Source organism: Taeniopygia guttata, chromosome 3 (assembly GCF_048771995.1).
Source record: "Taeniopygia guttata chromosome 3, bTaeGut7.mat, whole genome shotgun sequence".
In the NCBI taxonomy this organism is placed as follows: domain Eukaryota; kingdom Metazoa; phylum Chordata; class Aves; order Passeriformes; family Estrildidae; genus Taeniopygia; species Taeniopygia guttata.
In genome coordinates this window covers 93,944,409-93,970,190 of record NC_133027.1, presented here as the reverse complement: position 1 = coordinate 93,970,190, position 25,782 = coordinate 93,944,409, and the positions used below count along the sequence as shown (strand labels likewise).

The 25,782-nt window shown below is 38.4% G+C and overlaps 1 protein-coding gene and 1 long non-coding RNA gene across 34 annotated transcripts in view; one reads left to right on the top strand and one right to left on the bottom strand.

Moving 5' to 3' along the window:
- NRXN1 (neurexin 1) overlaps positions 1-25,782 on the bottom strand; it is a 668,143-nt gene that overhangs the window by 269,099 nt on the left and 373,262 nt on the right. The gene's annotated exons all lie outside the window — the stretch shown is intronic.
- LOC140683534 (uncharacterized) lies at positions 128-22,294 on the top strand. Its single transcript, XR_012054710.1, has 2 exons — positions 128-866; positions 14,289-22,294. It is a non-coding gene; the product is annotated as an uncharacterized lncRNA (long non-coding RNA).

The following is a 25,782-nucleotide window of genomic DNA, read 5'->3' as shown; positions in this document are numbered from 1 at the left end:
TACCGCACCTCGGCCGCCCACCGCAGCCGCAAGCTGGGCTGAAAAAAATCTTTTCTGGGCTGAGCCCCCCTCGTTCCCCCGCAGCTGCAGGGCGGCGCCGGCAGCTCCCGCATCGCCACCCGGGTGCGGGGCCCCGCCGCGGCGCTCGCCCCACGCCTACCCCCAAAACAGGGCGGAGGGCTACCCTACAGCACCACCACCATCCTCGCACAGACACACACACGGAGCGGAGGATGCCATGGGAGCCGATGTCGCGTTTAAAAGCCGAGGGTCGTTATTCTAAGGGCTAACCCATCACCCCGCGGCGGGTCCTGCGCCCCCCGGAGCCGGGCGCGGAGGCGCAGCCCCTGCAGTACCGCACCTGGGCACAGCAGGGTGTGCGAGCCGCACACTCCCGGCCCTCCTCTCCTCCCTCCCTCCCCCGCTCCCAGCCTGCCGTAGATCTTGTGCCATGCCTTCAGCAGCATGAGATCATGGGTGCGGGTAGCGGATGCGTGAAAGCGAGAGGGCGAGCGGTGGGCGTGAGAATAGGGTGGATTTTTTTTTTAAATACATTTCGCGTTAATTTAAGCGAGAACCGCTGCAATTCGCCGAGGCGCTAATTCCCGCGGGTGAGAAGTCACAACCTTTGCTCAGCTGCGTAGGCTGAGGAACGACAAAGGGTTTCGCCCCGCTCAGCCCAGGGCGGATCGCTGCCCCCGGTCAGGGAAAGCTTCGCCGCGGGGTCGTGCCGGGGGCCGCGCACAGCGACGGAAGGAGTCCGAACCCCCGGAGCAGCGGCGAGCCAGCGGCAGCTCCTGCCCTGCCCACCTGGACGCGTCGCATCCAGCCTCGCCACGCACCCAAAGTTTTGCCAAGACGCCGAGGTAAATGATAACAAAGCCTTAACGCAGTGAGCAGCGCTGCCCGAGCCCTTTCTGCTCTCTGTGGAAGGGCAGGCGCGCATCCCGAAGGAAGCCTGCACCCGCCCTGGCCCGGGGGAGCGGCCCTGCGAGGCACAGGACGCCCTGTAACACCCCCGGCTTGCCAGAGGGAAAGGCAGCTTAGGGGGAGTCAGTTTTCCAACCTGTCTCCAAAAGCCTCCGCGTGAGAGAAGAAACACCAATTTTCCAAACTACCAGCTTTCAACTGTCATGCACTGTCACCTCCTAAAAAAATAAAAGGCAATAAATTCTCTAAGTTTCAGAGTTAGGGAAAGAAGGAGAAAATGGTATGAAACCTTAAAGAAAAGTCAGCCTGGATTCGACAGCTCTCATAAAATTAAAACTGCTGATATATGTTTCCTATTCATGCAAGTAATGTGTGTTAGAAATTTCATCCATAAATACCACTAGGTTTTCTATCAATCTGACTAAGGAAACAAAATATTTCAGTCACTGGAACCAGTTTTTCATTAAACTGTTCACATGTTGCTGCTGTTTTAGAAACAGGCAGTAGTTAACTTGACTGTTCTTAATGATTCTAGACATCCTACAGACAAGGAACTTTAAAATTGTTATCACTCCTCTGAAATAGGAAGCCGGTATTGCCAACTGTATAATGATACAATTGGCAAGGCAGTTGTGCCGATAAAATTTCAGTTGGCAAGTCCTGTCTAGACTAACTTTGCTCGGCTGTGCTGTTTTAAGGTTGCCGTCGAGGTTGTGCTACCTTCCAGCAGGAGTTTCCCTGTCAACACTCAGGAAAGCATGGCTACATTAGGTGTGTAACCTTGCTGAGAGAGGTTTTCCACAGGTCCCTTCCAGCCCGAGCAGAGTTTGTTCAGCTTTGCTTGAAGATCCACTTTGGTGTGGATTCAGAAGGGGTTTGTGGAAGCACTCTGTGTTGTTGGATACTTTTGTGGTTTGAGTACTTTAATCTAAATTCTTGCTCCATCTGCCATCTACTGTGCCAGGGAGGCCTAAAAGTGCTTAAAAAAGAAGGACAAATGAATAAAATGTTTAGGTACTTCCAAGGCACTTCATTTAATATTTTGCTGAAGATAAAAGGGGTTTTTAAGTGCTCTACTTTATTAAATATGTACTATTTATGCAGCACACATATACAACTGCCACTAAAGTTTCTAGCTTCAATGTGTGCCTGGAGACTACTTAGTGAAGTTCATCAGATAGATTATAATGGGTCATTTTTAGGTGCTACATTATGATATTAAACACTACTTAGGGACTGTTAAATAAATGGATTGTTTTGCTGCTGCACATCCAAACCAAGAGTTGAGTACGCAAAGGCCAAATCTTCTCAAAACTATTTAGGCATCTAACTCTTACTTAAGAGCCCTATTAAAGTGTGAATGGGGTGACTGCCCTCTAAGTAGGCATCTCTTTCTGGATCTGGTAATGTGATCAGCACCTTGGGTGTAGCAACTCTAATTTTAACAACATTTGAGATTTTTCTGGCTCTGCACTCTGAACCACAAACAAGAGAGGACTATCCAAGTTTCATGGGGGGGAAAGGTGATCTAATGCTGTGCAAGGGTGAGAAATTGGAGAGAATTAATTAGCAGAAAATATTAAAAGATTGAAAATGAAAAGAATACCAGGAAGGCGAAGAAGGAAGTATGTATGAAAGCAAGATGGAGACAGGAAGGCAAAAGAGGGACATTCAGGTAAAATCTTCTCTTGCTCAATTTTTTATTTTTTTGTGTTTTCAGCAAGCTAATAAAACTTCTTCCCAATTTGAAGCAAATCCTGGTAGTCAGACACTTACACTTTTTGCATGTTTTGATTTAAAGAAGGTTGTAGGTGAGTGTTGGTCTCTTTCCTCAAGTACAGAGTGACAGAACAAGAAGAAATGGCCTCAGGTCATGACAGGGAAAATTCAGATTGGATATCTGGTAGAACTTCTACAAGTCTTGTCAAGCATTGGAACAGGCTGCCCAGCGGGAACAGGCTGTCCAGGGAAATGGTGAATTAATAATTCCTAGAAGTATTTAAAAGTCCTGTAGAGATTCAAATTAGACATTGGGAAGAAATTCTTTATTGTGAGGGTTGGAGAGGCACTGGAACAGCTTGTCCAGAGGAGCTGTGGATGCCCCATTCCTGGAAGTGCTCAAGGCCAGGCTGGATGGAGCTCTGAGCAATGTGGTCAAGAGGAAGATATCCATGTCCATGGCAGCGGGATTGGAACAGAATCATAATTAAGGTCCCTTTCAACCCAAACCATTCCAGGTTTCTATATGGCACTGAGGGACATGAGTCAGTGGCCTTGACAGTTCTAGGTTAATGGGGATCTTAGAGTCTCTTCCAACCTAAATGGTCCCATGATTCTGTGATTCTATTCCAGAAGTTTAATTGGGTGTTTTGGCAGCTGGAGTTAGGCTTTTTAATGACAAGGAAGTTAAAAGCTTCTGCAAGTAAATACTATGAAAAATGAAGGTAAGCAGCATTTCTTATTTAAAATGCTCACCTTTTTTACCCCCTGCTGACATAAGAGTATGAATTTTTGTTAGCTGAGGACTAACTGAAGTTGAAATAACCTGCTTTTTATCCCCAAGGTCATAGAATTGTACTTCCAACACAATCAACATGCTGCTATCAGTCTGTGAAGGTTCACTCAAAGAACAAAGAAGTGGAACAAAAGAAGACAATAAAAAAGACTTTGTGTAAATAAATAAATGTTCCACTACATAGAAAATAAAATGTGAAAATGAACTCTAGTGTTTACAAAGTAGTTTTTAGTATCTCAATAACTTAGCTCAGTGAAGTTAGTCCCATTTAACACTTACCCTGTGCAGGTCACATTGGTAGTAAATGTGACTTTTAATCAAGGTATTTCCACCAAATGAAGTCTGTTAATACCAGTAGGCTCCTAAATTTTTTGAGCAAGAATATCCTTATTGTAAGAACACATCGTTCCCTGGTTTGTCATTATGCTATAAACCACCAAATGCTCCCAAGGAAAATTTATACAAACAAAAAAGTACTCCCATGAGTGCAGTTTGCATTACTTCCTCAAATAAAATCAGATACTTCTTGCCGGTATGACCATATCCCTCTGCAACAGTACAGATAGATCAGCTAAGATGGACAACTTCAGCAACACCAGCAAAACTGAAGTGCAGACCATGCCTTAGGCCAGCAGAAGTTGTCAGTTAAACTCAGGGTTTCTTTTGGTTAAGTGCCACCTTATGCAACCAGGCTTCCCTGGCCACCTCTAGTTAATCCTGCACTTAGTGTTGTAACATCCACTCTTAAACTCCTGAAGCTCGACTGCTGTTCAGCAAAATAATAAACAAACAAACAAACAAAAAACCCAACCCAAAACAACTCCACAAGTTTGTGTATTACAGGAATACTATGCAATTAGCTGTGGAGAGCTTTAACACATGTTTTTATGTTACAGGTTTTCCCCACTGCAAAGCTTGGACCCTCCCTTAATTTGAAAACACATGGACATTCTGTGATTACAAAGAATTTATGTTTATCCAGCCCACATACAGAGGCTTAGAAGAAAACAGTCAAGCTAATGTTTCTTCTTTCCACTGTAAACACTGCTGAACTTAATGACCTATACACTGTATCTCCCAGTACTTTTACTGATGTCTGGTAACAGCGGAGGTGGTAACTTTCCTCTTTTAGACAGTGGAGACTGTTCCTTTCAAAAGCCAGTTAATTGCAAGATACGGAACCAAGGCCTGTCATTCACATCCAGTTTGTGTCCCAAACCTGTATAACCTAGGGCAGAAGCTGTTTACTTTATGCCAATAAACTTTATCATATGAACTATTTGAAGACTTAGAAGGTAAAAAATATGATCCTAAAGGAATGAATGGAGTATTTGTGCAGCCATAAAATGCACAGAAATTCAAAATTTTGGTAATCATGTGAGAAAGGAGAGCTTACAAAGAAAATACTTAGGCTGCTTTCTCTGTAGTGTAGCTATTCTCTCTCTATGCATAGTTCAAAACAAATCCTGGTACAGTTAATAAGTCTTTCTGTCCATCCAGATAGGCTTAAATATTCATAATAAATGTTTCTTGACACTGTGTGTATAAAGTAATCTCTTTCTCTCTATTCCTCACTGTCAAAATCAAGCTGATTTTCATTTTGTTTCATTGAAGACATGCACATAAGCCAGATCTTTTCAATTTAGAACAGAAGGGGCTTATGGAGAACATTTTGCCCTGGGGAATTTTGACTGTGAGGAGAAGTTCCCTCTTCGTCTGAAATAGCTCTGGTTGGGCATTGGGGAACTTTGCCAGGTTTGCCCATCCTTACTTGAATTAGCCCTGGTTTGAGCTGGCTTGAGGAGGATGGCCCAGAATCCACTAGGGGTTGGCTAATGCTGGCTCCCAGTGCTGCAATGCCACTTAATGTCATATTTTTAATTTTTTTTTAAATTTTTTTTTTAGTTTAACATGGCAGCAAGATTTCTAACACTTTGTGTAGCTTCCCCCTTTGACTCCAATCTAAAGCTATATGAAAAAAGGCCAAATCCACCTGTACATATATAAAGGCATTTAGGAGATTTGTAGTCCTGTAGCAAATGGTCACTATCCATGTTCTCTCTGGGCCACCACATGAGTGGTTAATTCTGTGGGCAATTAGGCTGCTGCTGCAGAACCTGCAAAAGTCTCTCTGATTTCTCCCAGTGCTGCTGCAGGAATTGGCACTGCATTGCCACAGAAAAGAGAGATCCCTGGTACAGCTTGAATGCTACTGATTTGAACTCCTCAGCAAACACTTCAGCTAGGGACAAAAAGCAAGCCACCATAAAAATAGCTTGTAAATTAGTCATCAAGTTTGATGACAAATTCCAATAACAGAACCCAGTATTCTGCTCTTTTGTATCCAGTACAAGCATATGCAAAACCTATTTGTTGATAAAGGCCTCTAGAAATAGGAAAAGTGTGTGTATTACAGAGTGGTTTGCAGCCCTTGATACTGTTTACCATGCACAATAACAGATATTGAAGCCATGTCAAGGAAAGCTCAGAATAGACTTAGTGCAAGAGCCACAAAATAGGGAAATTGAGTTTAAAGACCTTGCAAGGCAAAGTTAATTGTTTTTTTGGTGTTTTTTTTTTTTTTTTTTGTAGGAAGCCCACTGGTAGCCAAGAGAGCTTTAAATGGTATTTGTGGAGTACCTAAAGTCAGGACTGCATTTTTAAGTAGGGTTTCCTGACAGGATTTCTAAGATATCCCTTATTATGACTCATGAACATCACACAACACCCCTCACTTTTCTGGCCTGGATCGAGAAGAGGATGTACAGTGAAGTTACACCTCCTGCCTTGCTTGAACATGTTAGTCCAGCTTCAATCTTGGCAAAGAAAGGGATGAGATGCAACCATCTACTCTTTGTTCAGTGCAATACATTTCTTTAGACTCCAGACAGCAGTAGTGTTACAAGTCAGCTGCAGAAAGAACCGAATTTAAAAAGCAGAGTTGCAAGAAGACAACATTAACTTTTGGCAGTCGTAATTTGAAAATGTCCAAATACTTATTTAGCTTTAAGCTTCTTTCTTTCTTCTTTTTTTCTCCCCAGAAAAAGTGTCAGTGTTGTGCAGAACACATTTGTAACACCAAACAAATTTCCTATAGCTGAGTTATGAACCTCTGAACATACAGGTTTAAAATGAAAATGCTGACATAATCTTAAATGTAGTGGCACAAATAGTGCCACTACGATAATCCTTGTAATCTAATATATTAGCCCTAGGGGGATGAAGACTGAATTGCTGGTCTCAGACAGCCTTTCTGAGGCTCAACTCAAATTGCACAATTATTCTACAGCCTTCAAGTTCTTTAAAATACATTTCAGATGCAGTATTGTACATTCCAAAATATTTGTTCTTTAGAGATTGATTTGACTTTTTTTCCTACTTTAAAGAGATATATGACCTCGGATGTATGTGAAAACACATTAATCAAGTTTAGACTGTGTAACACCCTTTTGTGTGTGAAAGACTTATTTTTTTCTAGATTCCCTCAGTTATGTTGCCAAGGTGATCCCCCCAGAGAGCCATGTGTTTATCTTGACAGGTGTTAGCGAGATCTGGGGAATCTCAATGGAATTGTTACTGGTTGCTTTGAGGTACAGTAGAAAACATTAAGCCTGCAAACTAATGAACTTAGCTTATTGCATTCTAAATAAAATAAACCACAGAGTAAGTTGGATTAATCTACTAATGCTTTTCTAATGAAGCTTTTATTGGGCATATGGTGTGGTCTTGCTAGCACAAGCTAAAACTCAAAATGAAACATACGTGCATCTCTTCTGTGAGATACCAGTCTCAAAAACTTGCCATCGCAATTCAGAGTACTGCTTTGCTAGCATAACCTCTGATTATTGTTTGCAAGACTAAATGGATTCAAAAACCAAGAAAGCAATCAGATTAAAAAAGGAAAAAAGAGGCAGCACTGATAGGAAAAGAGAAAATACAACTTCTACTGCTGTTCCTAGGGGAAAATCTAAAACCACTGCTGGTAACTTACAATTACTCTAAAATCCATTCTGTGACCTGTCCTGACAATGTCAGGGAATCATTAAGTACTTTAACTTCCAAAGCTAAATAATCATTCCTTAGTTACATTGTATTTTCCAGCACCAAACTGTAACACACTGTATTTTTATGGTGCATATTAGAAGCCATAAAACAATAGGTGCTTTTAACAAAAAAGTATGAGTCTTAAGCAAGGTGAAACAAAATACCGGCATTTTCACCCAGCTATGCATTTTCCTTCTAATTGCCATTCTCCTTCTCTCTATATATGTACAAGATCAGAACACAAGAAAACAACATTCCTTAGCAACATTCATCTTCTGGGAGCATGCTGCTGAATTTAGGTATAAAACATAATGGCATCTCAAAGAATAGCGATAGCTCATATACTTCAGCTTTGATATACTACTTCAAATCCTTAATCTCCTCTTTTCAGATTTCCACATAAAGTTTTACTCTGCTTCCATATTTGCAAGTGTCCATTTGAGACAAAAACATCTTTTCTTACCCAGGCTCTCCCCTCCCTGTATTTACTTCAACAACAAATTAGCAGCCAAATTTTTCTTTTTTTTTTTTTTTTTTCATTTTTTTGTTGTGGCGGATAAGAAAAGCGATACGGTGAAAATAGAGTGAGAACAGTTTTTCTTTCCTTCAGCACCAGCAGCCAGAAACAGTATGAAAGCAATGGATCATGAAGAAAAGCAATTTCCTACTTCAGGGATTAAGCAATACTCTCTTTTGTAATGTTAAATGAAAGTTTTAGTTATTTTTTTCCCAAGTAATGCTGATTTTTTTCCCCCAGTGTAAATAAATACACACTGGAGAAGCTCCAATAGTCACAAACACATCACTTTCTAGCCAATCAATAACACAGATAAAACCCTTTGTGCTGTGCTTCTTTCAGCAGGCCTATTGGTAGGGCAAGAAAAATTAAGCTACTACAGATGCCAAAGGTAATTAACTTAAGGAGAGAGAAAATCTGATGATATATACATTCCATTCTTTTCTTAAGGACAAATATAGGGGATTCATATATAGGAAACAGACTTTTGGGGAAGCATTCAAGCAGGGACAGCTATCTGCATTTTACTGGCATGTCTCTCATCCAGTGACAATATGAATTACCTCTTGTGATGACTGATAGCTTGACTATCAGGTGTGATCCTACGATTCTCTTTGGTATTATGGAAAGTATGGACCTTCTGCCTCTGCCATGGTTTTGCAAAGTGCAACCTTGGACAAATCACTACAAAACATTTGCCATTTAATGGTTAGCTGGTAAGCTGGGTCAATATTGCTAGTCCCAAAGATAAAGGGTATTGGCATGAGTAAGGCTTGGTGGAATTACACCCTTCATGCCAATGCTGAAAGGTTCCAAAGGCTTTAATCTTCCAGCACTATTAAACAGAACATTGCAGGATTAAGTCTCCTCCACTGACAATTTTTTGTCTATAAAGCTCTAACAAGAATACTCAGTGCAACTTTAAAGCCAATGCTCTGTTTAAAGCACTTTGAGATCGCTTCCTGATGAATGTCACTGTTTGTAATAATTATGGAGGCGTGGGCCTCCCCCAGTTTTTATACACAGATAGATGGGAATCCTGTAAATATTTGATCAACTTCGCTTAAAGAGACAATATGTATGGAAAAACATTACCACCGTAAAGAAACTTTGTTGGTCAAGCTTAGCATATATGCAAATGATAGCTGCAAATATGAAGAGATTGGAAACAGAAATTAATTTTATTCATACCTGTGTTTTAGTTTTAATGAATTACATTAAAGAAATTCCTAGCTAAAACAAAATGCCTGCTATATAATTAAAATGAAGAGTCACAACCAGCTTATCTTTAAAAGCAGGTTGTAACAGGAAAGAAAATCCAGGACTTCTCAGCTGCAATTTTGTGGCTCTATCAAAACTTGCCTAATTTTACCTATTTATTTCAGTGCATAATAAAAGATGTACTCAGAGAAAAAAAAATGTGCAATGCATACATATTTTTAAAGGCTTAGAAAGCTAGCAGATTTCTTTTAACACCCTTGGATCTAATTTTTGTTTCTAACAAGTAAAATGAGAAGAATGGGGCCCTAAAAAGGATTATGGCCTGAAACCTGCTTTTTGAATCTTTGCACATGCTAAAGTTGTCACAAATTTGAATAGAAAAGATGGGTGGTCTGCTGACCATCTTTGGTCACAGAGTTGAGCATTACTGCCCAGAAAAAGCTTACGGGTTTTGTCAGGAAGGTTTCAGAAACCACTGTATTGAACCACCAGCCCATAATAGCTCTTCCACATTTCACAGGATGTCAGTTCCTGGAGCTGTTTTTCCTTTGATGCACACAAAGTACTGCCAGTAATTTCAATCAGAATTATGCCATGCATTGGAGGAAGACAATAATATAATATGAATTTTCACTTTTTTTTTCCATATCGCTGCCTCTCATAGAACTGCTGGTTTGTCAGAGGAGTTGGTACAGTATATGCTACTGATCTGTGTCTGCTTTGTTTAAAAAAAAGCTTAGTACTGGTGTAGTCCTCATTCAGATATATCAAAGCACTTTATAAAAAAGCAAAAGGAGTAGAACCAAAAAGAGATTTACAGTGAAACCCTTTTTTTTTTTTTTCATTTGGTAACATGGAATGCTTTCAAATTATTTGTAGGGAAAAATAAAGAGAACATTAGAAAATTAAAGATTTATATTGTAAAAAGTGGCTTAATTTTTAAACTATGGTCCCTTTCATAATTTTTGTGGTCTTAGTTTAAAAAAGTTAAATGCCTTTTCTTTGTTTCTATTTTTCAGTTGGGATTGAACAAATCTTCTTTCAAATACTTTATTTTCAGAGAGATCTCTAAAGCTAAGATTAGTTAATTCTTATAACTCCAAATCAGGGCACTTCCCTCAATAAAACTTGTACTCTTGATGCGCTTGCATAGGACAATGAGCAACAATCCTTTTGCTAAGAGCGAAAATCTCTACCAAAATTACAGTCACACAGAGGTTTATGAATCACGGAATCACAAGGTTGGAAGAGACCTTCAAGATCATCGAGTCCAAACCATGCCCCAACACCTCAACTCAACCATGGCACCGAGTGCCAGATCCAGTCTTTTTTTAAACACATCCAGGGATGGTGACTCTACCACCTCCCTGGGCAGATCATTCCAGAACTTTTTCACTCTTTCTGTAAAAAACTTCTTCCTAATATCCAACCTATATTTCCCTTGATACAGCTTGAGACTGTGACTTTTCGTTCTGTCAGTTGCTGCCTGGAGAAAGAGACCAACTCCCACCTGACCACAGCCACCTTTCAGGGAGTTGCAGAGAGTGATAAGGTCACCTCTGAGTCTCCTTTTCTCCAGCCCAAACGCCCCCAGCTCCCTCAGTTGTTCCTCACAGGGTTTGTGTTCCAAGCAGCTCACCAGCCTCGGTGCCTCCTCTGGATGCACTCAAGTGTCTCAACATCCTTCCCAAATGGAGGGACCAGAACTGGACACAGCACTCAAGGTGTGGCCTCACCAGTGCCGAGTACAGGGGGAGAATGACCTCCCTGCTCCTGCTGGCCACACCATTCCTGATACAGGCCAGGATGCCATTGGACTTCTTGGCAACCAGAGCACACTGCTGGCTCATGTTCAGACCAGCTGTTGATCAGCACCCCCAGGTCACTTTCTGCCTGGGCACTGTCCAGCCACACCGTCCCCAGTCTGTAATGCTGCAGAGGGTTATTGTGGCCAAAATGCAGGACTTGGCACTTGGATTTATTAAACTTCATCCTTCCTCACTAGAGCACATGCAAGAGCAATGTTCACGTTGCCATAAGATTTTAAGCTCCAAAACGTACATGGTGGACAAAACCCACAAAGTGAGGATTTGAAGGACAGGTTGTTCCAGTACACATCCCAGTGACCTGAATGGAATTTACCCAAGTAAAAGGCCTGGGCTCTGCCTTATTGCTGAAATATTCCAGCAAAATCAATATGAGCTATAAATTACTAGAAGCCATTTTTAATTCTCACCTACTTTGCACTAATGATCAATTTATCATTAATGCAGAAAGAGATTTAAAGCAATGTCTATGCCATTAAAATAAATATCCATTAGGTATAGAGGATATCCCACAAGTTCATTTGCTTCTTGTGGAATTCTTCCAGTACACTGGATCTATATACAGTATAATATAATGATATTTAACTGGTAATGAGTTATTGAATTGCACAGGGGGAAATAGCTTACAACCTTAAAAACTTCTAAAGTAACTTTTCTAGTCAAGATGGGCTTCAATTAAACAACTCAGTATATGAAAAAGTTTTTTGTCTGTAAAATGCATCTCTAAGTTTGCATTTCTTTCATTTATTTAATCAAAGGAGATTTATAATGTGCAAGCAATACAATAAAGTCTTCCTTCTACTAAAGAAGCTCAGAAATACGCAGATTCACAAGATTAGTTTTCCAGAAGGAAAATTCTAATTATGCATTTGAAGAAGTTTGCTTATTCCTTTCCAGTACAGTTTGCAATGTAAATGTTGTAAATGTGACTAGCAGCAGGGAATTCCTGTGTCATTACTCAGTACAGACCCAGGTGGTAAACCACAGTTAACTTTTTGTTAATTTATTTAGACTCCCTAATTTAATTTCTTTGTATGAGAAGGACAAACTGATGTGCCACTGAGGATTTGGTCAGACTGCTGAGATCAGCAGGTTATTTCATCTGTCTTTAGCCACAGACACATAAACCTCACTAGGAAGTTTTCTGACCTGGGTGACTATAAAAACAAGGAGGTGAGGAAATCCAGAGCATTAAGACAAACCCAGCCATTAGTCTGAAATTCATATTTCTCTTCTGACAGAAAAGATCATCAGATTTCCAGTTGCTGGTGAAGGGGATGACTCAACTCTGAAATCAGTAAATGCTGATCACTGGTCTCTTGTGGCAAACAGAAACTTATTTTTCCATGTATCTTTTCAGCTGATTAATCTCCAATAAAACTTTATCATATTTGTCTAATAGACATGTGGCAGGGTGAAATGCTTGGTAGTTCATTCCCCTTTGGTTGCTTGGTTTTAGTGTGAGCCTCAGTGCTTGAACGTGGTTCAGGGTGACACCGTGAGTCGACATCTGCTCACAGCATATTGGTGTGCACAAACACAAGCAGAGCCTGCAAAATCGTGAAACAATTCTCCCGTTCAGCTCAGCATTAATAAACCCTCAGCAGGAGTACAGGTGCAAATTTGGACCTCACACTCCAGGAAGACATGAGCCTACTGGGAAAAATGTGAGGAGAGCAACATGACCAGAGCCTAGGGAACAGGGGCTTCAATAAAGCTTGAAAGAATTAGGCTAGAAAGGAGACAACTGAGATTGAACATGATAATAGCTTTCAGATGCATGAAAGGCTGTTTCTAAAGAATAAGGAAATCACCTAGTCTCAATCACAGTGATGGACAGGACAGAAAGAAATGTGCTAAATTGCAGCAATTAAGATTCAGGGTAGATATTGTAAAAACCTTCTCAACAGTGAGGATAGAGGGTACTGTAAAAGACCACCTAGAAGATGGTGGAGTCTTCACTATTAGAATACTTCTGAACAGCACAGTATTCTTGGAACTACTCAAATATAATTTATTACTCTTTCAGGATTGGGACAATGCCCTCCACTCCCTTTCATCTTTAAATGTCTACAAATAGCACTCCTGCATGCAATCATTTTTGCTGGAAATTGTTAAATTGCAGAAATGAAAATATTCTCCACTCGTCCTCCCCTTGCCCATATTGGTACAGAAATAAGTCAGAGGAAATTTCTTATCCACACCCTTTTTTTTTTGCCCCGTATGATGTTACTAGAGATGACAGGTCTATTTGTCTGTTTGGTGCAGAAGACAGCAATGAGAGTAACCAACTTTATGCAGGCCAATAATAAACAAATGAATAAGAAAGCAAATCTCACCACACCACCAATTCCTCTGCTAGATCACAAAACAAGAACAAATGAATTCAAGAAGAGGAAAATGCTTCAGGAGCGAAGATTTTTAGATGAGTAGAAAAGAAAAGAAGTTGTTACATCCACTTGGGTTTTGGAAGAATAGCCTGTGATATCATCTATAGATATGTATATATATATCTTTATCTATATGTATCTAACTCTATGTGTGTGTTTCCAATCTTTCAACACTGACAAAAATTGTCATGATTAGATCTTATTTCCTAAAGCTGGACCATTTTATTAACTATACATAACATGCATGAGATTGAAACACGGTCCTCCTCCTGGACTCGGTGCGCTCAATTGTATTCATTGACTCAGTCTATTTTCATGGGATTCAACTTCCATTCATGTTGCTTGGTTGTGAAACTTGCAGTTTCAAGAAGTTTTAATTCTATGGAACTACCATATTGTCAAGTGGACAATATTCTCCACACCCCCCTGCAAATGATTTTACATCTCTGAGTGGTTCAGAGAGTTGGATGCTGTGATGTCCTACTTGAAATTTCAGGGAGCAATTTACATGTGCTAAATGAAGCAGCACCCAGTGCTTATCCAGATTTGGATAACTGCATGAATCTTTCAAAAGTGAACTAAAACATGATCAAAAAATCTCACTTCAAAATATCAATTTAAAGCTTGAGTAAAATTTGCTTGCAATGGCTGTGAGGGAGAAAAATATAGTGTCAACACAGAGGGTTAGGGTTATGATCTATTGCTACTGAGGACAGGAAGGAATAGAAATTTCCAGTGCCTCCCCTAAGCTATAGCTCTGTAAATTTCCATGTTACATCTTTGACAAGTCTCCTAGTATTTTTAATTTCTTCTTTTTCTCCCTGTTATTTTACACTGATGTGAAGAATGAGAAATCTCCAGAGCAAGTTCCTGCACTTACAGCTCCCTTCAGAGAAAGAACTTTGCCTTTTTGCTGGTATGTAAAGTATCTCAAGATTTGTCCCTCATTTATTATATTCATTAGAGATCATCATGGCTATTGAATTTCTTTTCAGCAGGATACTCTCTTGTCAGTAATTCCCTGTCCACAGTTCTTCAAAGAAACAATTTTCTTTGATCCATATTATAAATGAATCTCCACAATTTGAAAATAAACCTGTTGTAACTCACTCTTCCACTGTTGATGAGTGTATTTCCAGTCAAGATCATTCTGTCAGAATATGCTTTTTAAGGATGTGAGTCTTTTCTCACACCTTTTGTATTGCCTTCCTGCTTCATAGCCCTTTTCTGTAATAATCTGAATACATATTTTAAAACAATTATTTGAGGCTTCTATTCCAGATGCTTCAACAGGACAATACATCTAGAAAATACAAAGTGTCTAAATAATGCAAGAATTGTGATTTAAAAAAAATGAGAACAGTTGGATAAAAATAAACCTCATTATTGTCTAACAAAATTCACAGCTGCAATGTCATACCCATCAAGTTCAAGAATCAGCATCACAGAGGAATGTGAAAAACCTATCCAATGGGAGGCCATCAGAAGATCCAGGGAATATGGAAGAAGTATTGAAGAGATGTACAGAATGTAGAACAAGAGAAAGAAAAGTAACAGAAGACCCCCAAGCAGAAGTCCATAGTATATGAGAAAATTGAAGCTAGGAATGCTTTACTTTCCAGATTCTGATTCTAACCAAGGATCCAAGCAACTGCAGAATACACAACAGCAAAATCTGGTGATTCACAATTATTTCTTCCCCTCTATACTTATGAAATAGATGTTTCAATTTAGTGCTGCTCCTCTTGAAAAGGAAAGTAGAGCCTTTTCCATCGTGTTTCAGAAAAGCTTCAGGACTGAAATGGAATACATTTCAAATGGAAAGATCAAAGTTACTGTGTTTCATCCCAGAACACACAAAGTTAAAGAAATTAATTAATTTTTTTTCTAGAAGTGTTTTGATCCTGATTTCTTATACAGAGGGAGGTTGAATGTTTGCCAAGTTGCATGAAATACTATGCACTTTCATTGATTCATAACTGTCCAATTATATACAATCTTTGCTTACTGCTCCTGAGCAAGGACAATTTTCATGTCATTATTTTCCTTCTGGTTTTCAGCAAGCCAAGCATCACTTGTTTCAACAGAACATCATTATGTGTTGCTTTTCTCTCCAAATACATTTTCCAGTGGATCATGTTAAAAAAAAAAAAGACAGAGGAAAAAAAAAAAAGATAACACAAAACCAAACTGAAAGAAAACAAACCCTTTAAAAATGACAACAAAACCACTGCCACAGCAGTACAGCTGGGATGCAAGCTTCTCTGCCTCTCTGAGAATTCATCCAGCCTGCATGGGGAATATTGACTGCTGGGCAGATTACCATAGCTATAAAAGAGAGCACGGGGAAATGAAATGAGAAGGACAAAGAGAGGGAGTGGGGTATGTGTGTACACTTGTTCGCCTGCATGTGTGAGAGAGAACAAAGAAAAAGCTCTATATTTGGGTTTATGTATCCTTTGCAACATTTCAGAGGTTAGCAACAGTCCCCAAGAAAGCTTCTGCTCATATCCTTTCCTGATTAAGGCAATAAATATTGAAGTACTTTCATATTCATGAGTAATTTTCTAAATAAAAAAGCAGACATTTTTAGAAGGACTTTAGCTAAACAGTCATGGACTACTTAGGATTGGCCAGGTCCCCTTTACTAAACACATGCTTTGTTAAAGCTTTCTAAAATATCTATAATACATTTTAAGCATTCAGACTCACTAAAGCATATTTAACACAATGAAATTATGTTTTCAGAACAGTCCACTAGGTATGACTTTTTGTTTGTTTGTTTTTAGAGTGGTTTACAGTTTACAAAATTGCTAGCAGTTTAAAACTGTTGATAGGACCTATGGTTGAGTCCATGTGTTTTTCCTCTCCACCCGCTCTTTTTTAAGGTTTTGTAGGCTTTGATTTCAGGAACCTCTCACTTATTCATTTACAGCAACATAAAGTAGTATAAGTCACACAATTATTGCATATACTGATGCAACTGCATAATCCTCCATGGAGAATTATATGTACACTCTGAATGACATCTATAACTCTGAAAATGTAGTAGGGTGAAATGCAGATGGAACAGAGAAGAATCCTCTGGTCTCAGTTCAAAGAACAGGAAAGCATTCTGCTTTTCACTTGGAAAGGAAAAACCAACCCAAGTTGCTTCACAAGTTTAGAAAATCATAGCCAACCCATTTGGGGATTATAGCCTTAAATTTATATTTGAATATGTAGCCCCTCCACAAGCCTGGGGCTTACAAATAGTGCAAAGAAAATTTCTAATAAATGCATATGGTATTTTATTATCATGGGACAATCTGACTATAAATGGCTGTAGACTATTAAGGAGTAAGAGTGTAGTGATAAATGTGGCCACAATCACAGATTAACTGACTGTTTTGTTCTGCAAGGCTCCTGTTACTGAATTCATCAGTGTTATTCCATTAGCAAAGCAGTGCTCTCTTCTGCTGCCACATGAAACACAATGAAAGGATTGTGAATAAGCTCTGAAGGATCACACAGGGAACAACATAACACTCCAGTTCTGTTTTCCATCACCACCACAGGATTGCAGACTATGCATGCAAGAGACCTGATGGAGCCGTGCCAGCCACTAAAGAGGGAGGGACAAGAAACTCTGCAGCACTTCTCAGCTGAGTTTGGGCAGAAGAGATATTGGCGGACATTTCCATCTGATGCTTTTCAGTGCTTTGCACAACGTTTGGGCAGAGGAGAGTCAGGCTAGAGTCACCATTTCAAGCCTAGTGGGTCCAATCTATCCTTTAAGAACATCCATATTAAAAAGTTACGTTCTTAATTCATTCCATTAGGCTATTTTCACCAAAGCTTTCTCGAGATATTTCTGAAAAATTAGGAGCCTTAATTTTTCAAGTATGATGGGCTTATTTGCCATAGTCCTTCTTGTATCTGCTCTCATTCTAATTCTCATACAGAGACAGTGACACCAGTGCTGATCATAATGACACTGGCAAACATGCATACAGAATTAAGCTAAAATGTAATAGAATTAGTACCAGTATCTTGGTTACTCCTCTCTAAAGGAAGGAGAGAAATAATTTCCCACCCCAGTTAGCTTTCTTTTTTCTACTGTAAGTAAATTCAGCATATATATATAATAAAACAATAGTTAAAGTGAGGTTCACCTGCAATTCAATTAGTGATGCTGAAGGCTAAAATGACATATACAGCATGCACAAGCAATAAACAATAGGTCTCTTAAAAAAGGGCATATACTATTTCTGATGGCATTTTTCAAAACAGTCCTGTTAATTTTTGTGGTATTTGAAAATCTTCAAATAATTGCAAACCAGTCAAAAATATTATGCATTCCAAGGAAGTTTTGAATTAAGAAATCAATGAGTTTGTATTGTAAAATATTTTACCAAATATCAGGTATGAACAATAAATATCAAACAAACCAACAATAAATATGAAACCTTGGTGCTGAGGGACTTGTAATGCATATAGACAAAGAGGAAAATGAAGCAGTTAATAATTTCTTATATCTGTGCTTGTTTTAAAAGGTAATATGAAAGTATTTCTCTTGGGTTCCATTCCCTGCAAGTCAGACACACAAACACACAAATTTTAATGAGCCACTTCAAGGAGCTGATACTGAATAACTCTAAATGACAGACAGTAGATACAAAGGCAACTGCTTAAAAAGCCAAAACAATGGGTCAGTCTAATCTGAACCTGGGTGAATCAGGGTTTCAAGATTGAGTGTGATTTGATTTAGAGCAACAATGGAAGCCCAATCACTGGTGTTGAAAGGAAGATATCCAGGAGAATACTTTTATCTGCCCATGGTACCAGATAACAGGAACTGGAGTGGCACAGTTTGACTCAGTCTGCAGTCAGAGGTGAAATTTGAGGCATCTTTTCATCAGCCCACCAACCTGAAATAACCAATAACCTTGGGAGGAATTCCTTGGGAAAAGATGATGGCTGCTATAGCTACCTCCTTTCACACTTTCTCCACAGACTGGTGCAGGTGTTAATAAGTCCTGGTTGGACTGTGTAAATTCCTTCTAATCAGGAAAACTCTGAGTATCCTGACTACCTGTTGGAAAGACTGCCATGAAATATCTCTGAGCAGGAGTAGCCACCTTTGAAGCACCACTTCCCTCTGCAGGTATATGGAATTTAGGTCTATTCTCTGTTGCTGCAAATAGAACTGAACAAATAATTGACTTGCTGGCTCTTTTCCAAAGCCAAAATAAATAGTTGTTGAGGTTTCTCTAACCCTTTTTTTCCCAGTGAAATGAAAACACTTAGTATTTTATGATTTCAGATTTTGTTGTACTTTAAATGTTTCAAAAACTCTGTTTTAGAAAGAAGCTTTTTAAAAGCTGTGATTTAAAAGACGAGTATGGCATTATTTTAGCTGATGTGATTGAAACAAATCTACACAAACCAGTGAATTTTTTCAGTTGGGAGGAACTCAAACCCCTCTCTCCACCTGACAGGCTTTCCAGAGTTTGTAAGCACGAGGTGCACATTCTGGAGTTCACATGGCCAACTGGAGTTCTGCAGAGTAGGTTGGACCTTTGGTGGTTCAGATTTATTTATGAACATTTGTTCCTTTATTGTCTTTGATGATATAACCAGCCACACTAATTTTGGATATAATTGTAGGTAAGCATGGTGTTTGACCATCTGTTGCAGTGTCTACATAAAGATTTGTACTTCTACAATACATTTAAATTCTGATAAATAAAGTTGAACAACTAAGAACATGACTGGAAAGGAATTTTTTGAGTTCAAAACTTTACTCACATAAACAGACCAACTCTTTTGAAAGTTGTTTGTATGCAATATGCTGCACATTTTGTGATTGTTGCACAGTGTGTGTGATATTCCAGTGTATGTGATATTGCTCTCCTCCTCCCCCCTGCTTTATATGCTCACATCTAATTTTTTGACCCTTTCTCTTTTGGTTTAGCTATATCCTGATGATGATGTTGAATATATCCCAGTGCAAAACAATGGTGACCAAAATTTCAGAATAATGAACTGTATAACTAGCTTGTGTTGTAAAACTCCAAAACAAACAAACCCCAAACCCATCCTTACTGCTTTTGTTTTTACTTTGTAAGTAAATCCAGAAAATTACTAAGGGAGAGAAAAGATCAAGGTAAGGAGTTAATTGTGTTCTTTTGAATGGAAAAATAGTGCTACTTAATATATACTGTGGATAAATCTTCTCACAATTAAGCACAAAAACTCTACAGGAAGCAGAATTATCACAAAGCATATTACTAAACCCTTAGAAATCATGAGTATTTTTGTCCTTGAATGTCATTATTTCAACCTTGATGAGGTTTCCTTTCATTCATGAAGGATAAAAGACAATTGTTTTAAAACTTTTTTTTTTAAAAATCAGTTTTAAAAACTACATTAAACTTGCATGAAATGTTATTTTACAATACTTGAATTGATTCCATTCACACAGAGATCCATGCTAGTCACCACTGACCTAATTTTATGAGTTTTATATATATATATTAGCTAGTTATTTGGTTTTGTTTGTGTTTTTTGTTGGGTTTGTTGGTGGTTTTTTTTTTTTTTTTTTTTTTTTTAATAGGCATTCATTAATTGTAGCATAAAAAGCTGAAAGAACAAATGCTTAAATAGCCCGGTATGTGATGTGGTACTGTTCCTTTTCTATTTTTCATCAGAAACACCTTTCAGTAAAAACTTCTTTGGAAGAAGACACTAACAGAAAGTTTGAAACTTTCAAAATCTTATGAAATAAGACAAATAAGACATCAGATACAAGCAAAGAAACACAGCAAAAAAAAAAAAAAACCCACCTGGGACATCCCAGAGCACATCAGAGAGCCTTCAGGACAGGGGAAAGCTAGAGAATTAGAAGTGATTAACGCAGAGTGCACTGAAGGGATCTAAAACTATGTCTGCTCAGATAGTTTAACCTGCTCTTGAATTCTAAAATATTCCTTGACATACCTTCAGTTTGCTCATGGAAGTATCTTGTGTAATTAAGGCCTGGGTTCTGGAGCCTGAGCTTTTGCTTCCTGGGGACACTGGGTAAATGCCTAAGACCAGAGGCTTAGTGCTCCCCACAGAGCTTTTTATAAACAACAGTGATTCAAGCTCTGAGCAGGAGCATCTACTAATCACAATGCATCAGCATGAAACTCTATTCCAGACATCAAACTCACATTAAAAAGCAACCAAAACAAAACACAGCCCCACCCCCCACCAAATGCTAGTTACTCATTCCCTTAGCAACTCTGATCCACCTGTAACTAATTTTTAAGACTAGATGCACTTCCACACCATACAATTTCTTAATTTTTAAATTTGATGGTGTTTTCTCCTTATCTACATCTTCAGACTTAAAAACATGCAAATAATTTCCCTGAATCTGGCATACAAATTTTTAAAGAGTTATTAGAGGAACTGGGAGCCACTCTCACAGTCCTTTAAATCTTGGGGACGTTCTTCTCTCTGACAGGACACAGCAAGTGACAGTCAAAAATGTCATATAAAAACAAAGGATGTAGCAAGGCTCAGGAACAATAGTTCATTTTTATAGGTATAGTATAAGTGTAAAATAGTCATCAGACTCATTGTTTGAAGGGATTAGAAAACTGATGGTGTGTAATTATAAAGGAGATATTCTACTCAGCAGCACTTAATCATCTGGTCTTAATGCTGCTTGATGCACATGGTACAACACTTCTGATCCAGGGAGCTGTCTGCTCTGCAGAAGCCTAAAAGTAAAACAAAATTGTAATGGCAAGCTGAAAATTTAGCAAGCTTATAAATAGAAATCAAGTTTGGGATGTATATGGCATATAGAAAGGCAAGCCATGAAAGGTGAGGTTTGGGAGCTTCACACTTCGACGAACCTCTCAGTAATAACAAAAAAAAAAAAAAATTTGAAGATAAATTATTTGGGATCTGGATAATTAAGATTAGAAAATAATCTCAAGAGAATTAACAAGAATTATTTTGTTTGCATGACATCACAATATTTCAAAAAGTCCAGAACAACTCATTCCAAAAAACATCAAAAAAGCATTTCAGAGCTTAGTTGTCACAACTAATGACACCATATTTTCTGTGTGGTTGCCAGCGCTTATTGAAGTTGCCTCTGATCTGAATACTCCCAAGAAATAACCCTAGTTGCCCTTGGAACTTAGATAGTTTAGCAATGAGAGCTTGAAAATGGGAAAGGTGAGTCAGCTAAGTTAAAAATAAGAAAAAAATGTTTTCTTGTAGTGTTTGTCACTCAGCGGGAACTTAGAAATTGATGGTTAGTTGTATTATAAGTCACTGAATCTTGATTTTGACAGTTAAGCTTCCAAAAGGATTTTTATAGAAATCCAGGAGACCCTGGAACTCAGAAAGAAGTAACAATAATTGGCCGTAATTTGGAAAATGACACATTTTCTCTTATGTTTGATTTATCTCATTGTACTAATCACTACTCTTCTGTGCAACTAGGAGATAGACAGCCAAAGAAACTGCTTCATTTGGAAATAGATTTGTTATAATTTAAAAAAAAATACTGAGCAATTGACTTGCTCTTTTTACATGTAAACATCTCTGAAGATTAATTTCTGTTTCTATTTAATGAAGCAGGTTATTAAACTTGCTTATCAATTTTTTAAACACTTGTCATCTTTGATAATCTTAGAGGTGTTTCTCTTTCAAGCTATAATCTGTATGTCATTGATAAACCAATTACAGATTTCAGAAGGCAAATGATCATGAAAAATGGATAAGGAGTGGTAATAATTAAAAAAAGTCATACATTTTATATAGCACTAGATATCAGGAAAAAACTGTATATATTTCAAAATAAAAATGCTAATCATACATGTCATCTTACAGCCATAATCTTTCTACATAGGTTTGGATTAGATGCTAGAAAAAAATTCTTTACTGTGAGGGTGGTGAAGCACAGGCACAGTTGCCCAGGGAAGCTGTGGATGCCCCACACCTGGGAGTGTTCAAGATTCTGGGCAACCTGGTCTAGTGAACGTTGTCCCTGCCCATGGGGCAATTCTTAGAGGTGAACAAGATGATCTTCAAGATCCCTTCCAACCCAAACCATTCTATGAGCCTATGACAAAGGAACAGCCAGAGTGGCACCAAGTCAGTGAAGATTGTAAAAATAAAGCACGAACCAAATTAGAAGTTTTGCACGGACAATGAACGCAGTAGAGATTTGTAATCAGCCTTAGTAGTATTTGCTGGCAGAAAATCTATCTCTATGCAGGTGAGAACCATCTATGCAAAAGGATCAAAAAGAACTTGTGTTTAAAGCTGGGTGAGGGAGAAAGAATACCAACTGTGATCATTGGGCAAGGGTTTCCTACAAAAAGCTAATCACTGAAAAGTGGCTGCATTTAGGCAGGGTTGATCACAGCATTAAAGGAGAGTGCAGAAGAGATTCAGCTAGAGAAAAGAAAGGATGTATCAGGCAAATAAGGATGGTATTAAGGGCTAGAATAGCAAATTACCTTCTTACCTAGATGCTCATGCTTTGTTTAATTTCCCCATCTCAGCCTTAATTTTTTCCTTTCCAAGTGGTTTTTGTATTCAACTATCTGACCAGTGATCTTCCAGATGTTTTGTAGATACTGGGGTTTTTTTACTCTAAAATGGCCAGAATGCTCTGGAACTGGCATTATTTCAAATATCTATCATCTATCCATCCATCTATCTATATCTAATCTATATATCTCTATCTATTGGATGTGTTTGCACCAATTGATGTCTAGGACCAACCAGCATGGATTTGGAGCTTAACTGGCACACAATTCCTAGGAAAGAGATGCTTTCCCCCTTTCATATTGGCTGCACTGGGTACCACTTACAGGGAAGTAAGACCTCTTGGTTTGCTAGTAGGAAACACTAGGCAGGAAGTACATTTTGTTTCCTAGTAGAAGTGTTTGGTAGAGAAACAACTAAAGACAACCGACTTTGGTAGGCTTGATCTGATGTGAAGTGACTGTGAAAACTGGTCTTGATCAGGCTTCTATATTTTTATTTCTATGAAAGGATCTATGCTACTGCTATAGTTTTCAAACTCAGTCCAAGGACTTCTCTGAACCCTTCTAAGATGCTTAAAGTATGAATCAATTTAAGGTAATGCTAATTCTGAATGTTTTTAATGCCAGCATAATGTTTTCTCACTGAGGTAAAAGGCACTCTTGAACAAGGTCAAAAACACATTTAAAAGTAATGGCTGCTTAAATCATTTAATGTGGCATAACTTTGCCACATCTTAAGACCTTTTAAACCCTGAGATCATCACATCTTACTTAAGCATTGAGTAGATTTCAATCGAGCATACTGCATGAAAAACACATCTTCTCTGCCACAAAACAAAAAGGTGTTATTTGAAGATAAATGGCACATAGGAGGCTGTAGTTTCCTTGTGAAAAATGGTGAAGAAAAAGATAAAACTGTCTCTTCTCTTGTCTTACAAAAGACTTTCCACTAAGGTATCTTCAGCCAGAAGTCTCCATGTTAAAGACATGCTGATTTCTAATAATGAAGGCAAAATGTAAGGCTGTATTTGCGGAAAGACTACCCTGCAACTGATAAAACATATAGCAGCATATGGCAAACTGACATATGGTAAAGGATGACTGTGTACATGAAAGCTGCAGTTTTCACTCACATTATCTGCCCATGGTAGAAAAGGAAAAAAAGCCTCCTTCTCCCTTGCATCTTAGAGATTTCTAGAAAATCTCCTTCTAGCAACTCAAATATTGTTTTTTCTTTAATATGTTGGTTTTTTTCTCAATTGTAAATAAAGATCAAAGTTTGCTTCTGTAAAAATTAAAAAAAAACAAAACAAAAAAAAACCCCAAAACATCCTGGCAGATTAAGCCATTTGGGATTGAGCTAAGGGCATCCAATATCAGACATGGAATTCAGGCTTTACTGAAACATATGACATTGAGAATGGGTGGGAAAATATGAGGGGAGAGAAAACCATGACCAGACACTCCTAAGCAAGTGCACTGAAACTGGCAGACTTGGTTGGATATAACTGGAGATGAGAATTTGGCTCAAAGTATCTTTGATATTTATTTTAAAATAAAGAACATCTGTGAAAACTGAGAGAAGGAAAACATTCTCGACATTTTATATTTAAACATTTTGAGTAATAAAGTCCCACTCTAAGAACACAAGAAATGTCAAATGTGCCCTATAAATACACATATCTCAAAAGCAAGAACTGATGCAACTATAGCTATTATTTCCCTATTTTCTCTTCAATGTACATTATATGTATCACCGTAAAACAGCAGAGAACTGAAATTTCCAATTTCCTCAGAAAGGCAGTTGAAAAGTTTGAGATGTATTTATTCTTAAAAGATTCAGACTGCAATCTAATCTCAAAAATGCACCATTTACAATTATTTTTGTATGGGATTAAGTATTTTATTTCCTCATTATGCATGCTATTCATAACCATCATTTTATCTCTTCACTGTGGACTACAAAGGAAAATAAACTGTCTAAATTAATGGCAATAATTGGCAACCATCCCACATGGACTACGGTATGCAAAAGACAGCACACAACCAACTCATACTTTCTGTTTTTCTAGGCATAGCTGCAGTTAATATCCAGTCAACTGTTATTGTACACAGAGTGCTTCGAATATTCTTCAGATCCAGGGATTTTTATTTTGTTGAATCTAAATGGGACTCTAGCACTGTCTAAGGTTTACCTCATTACTTCCAACTGGCATAAAACTGTTCATGAATCTTACATTACTTGGTTTCTCCTTTTAAATACAGCCTTTATCACTTATTTAGACAGCATGAGATATTTTAATTTCTGCCTACACTAAAGCTCACTGGCCATTGTGCTTGGGATATTATTATCCCAGCACTGAGCAAGCATGACACTCTCACTCTTTTCCACCACCACTGCACATCCAGAAATGACAGTTAACTGCACACTGCGTACAGCTCTTAGCATGAAGCCACTCAGCTGTTCCATCATTCAGTGGGAGCAGAAAATAATTATTCTACTTTTCAGCACACACATTTTATTTAGAGGATGATTTTATTAACAAGAGAGGAAATGTTGTCCAGTGTCTACTCACTCGACTGGACCTGGAAGTGATTAGGTGAGAGATCTCTTTCAGATCCCTCTTGTAGCTGATCTGCTCTGAGATCCTGAACCACATTTTTCCACATTCTAGACCAGTGTTCTATATACCAATCTGTGGAGTGTTTTGTAGTGGAACTGCTGAAGCTCTTTCGCTACATGCCAGTCATTCAGTATTCATAAGAGAAAGGACAAAGGACTTGAATTTGGATGTCC